We start from the raw sequence: 964 nt of genomic DNA on the forward strand, positions 1-964 counted from the left end.
CGGGCTGCTCTGGCCTCGGACTGGAGGGCGGCTGCAGCTCAGCAGCACGGCGGGGAGGCCCCGACGGCCAGCTGGCCCTCGGGCTGTGGCTCCTTCCTTGCCCCAGGCGCCCACCCCTCCGTCACACCTTCTGCCCCTTCTCCCTGCCTGCTGCACCCGCTCCTGAGTGGGCCGGGGAGCCTGGAGCCTCGTCCCCGGGGGCCGTTACAGCGCGTGTGGCCAGTCCCCGCCACAGCTGTGGGAGGACGGGGCAGCTGCCGCTGGAGAGGAGACGCTGCCTGAGCCCCGGAGTGTCTGCGCACTGGCCTCGTTACAGGGCAGGGAGAGGGGCACCCCTGCGCCCCAAACCTGCCTGCTCTAAACAGGCTGTGCCATCCGCCACATCACGACAAGACACGGCTTTGATGGAAAGGAGCTTTAGTGGTCCGTGCGCAACTCAGCTCCCGACGGAACACCCACGCTACCGGCCTCCGGCAAAAGCCCGCCGAGGAGGGGCGGGTCCGACAGCCGCAGGGCTGCAGCAGCTTGGGGGGCCGCGGGGAAGGTCAGAAACGCCAGACCAGTCGGAGCACAAGAGCAACATCAAAACCAAGAGAAGCGCGGCCATAGTGAACCCCTGGGGCGCCCCCACGTCTCCGTCCCCCAGCGCAGGGCCAAGGAGCAGCTGTCTGCTCCCCGCGCCCCTCAGGCCTGCCCTGCTCCGTCCTGCTTCCTTCTCTTCAGACTCCTGTGCGCAGCCCTGTCTTCTGGGGGGCTCCACCCTCCTCCTGGTGGCGCAGGGCACCTGGGACCGCCCCTTTTCCTGGGTCCACCTCAGGGCTCCGGGCCGGCCCCGAGGAGCCCCGTGCCTGGGAGTCGCCCCCTGGACCCCAGAGGCCGCCCGCCAGGGTGCGGGTCCGCGTCTGTCACGGGGGGTTCACCCACGCGGGCGCTGCAGAAGGGGAGGAGTCGGGGGGAGCCGCCC

The sequence above is a fragment of the Condylura cristata genome, unplaced genomic scaffold (genome assembly GCF_000260355.1).
Source record: "Condylura cristata isolate star-nosed mole 26May11 unplaced genomic scaffold, ConCri1.0 scaffold00009, whole genome shotgun sequence".
In the NCBI taxonomy this organism is placed as follows: Eukaryota; Metazoa; Chordata; class Mammalia; order Eulipotyphla; family Talpidae; genus Condylura; species Condylura cristata.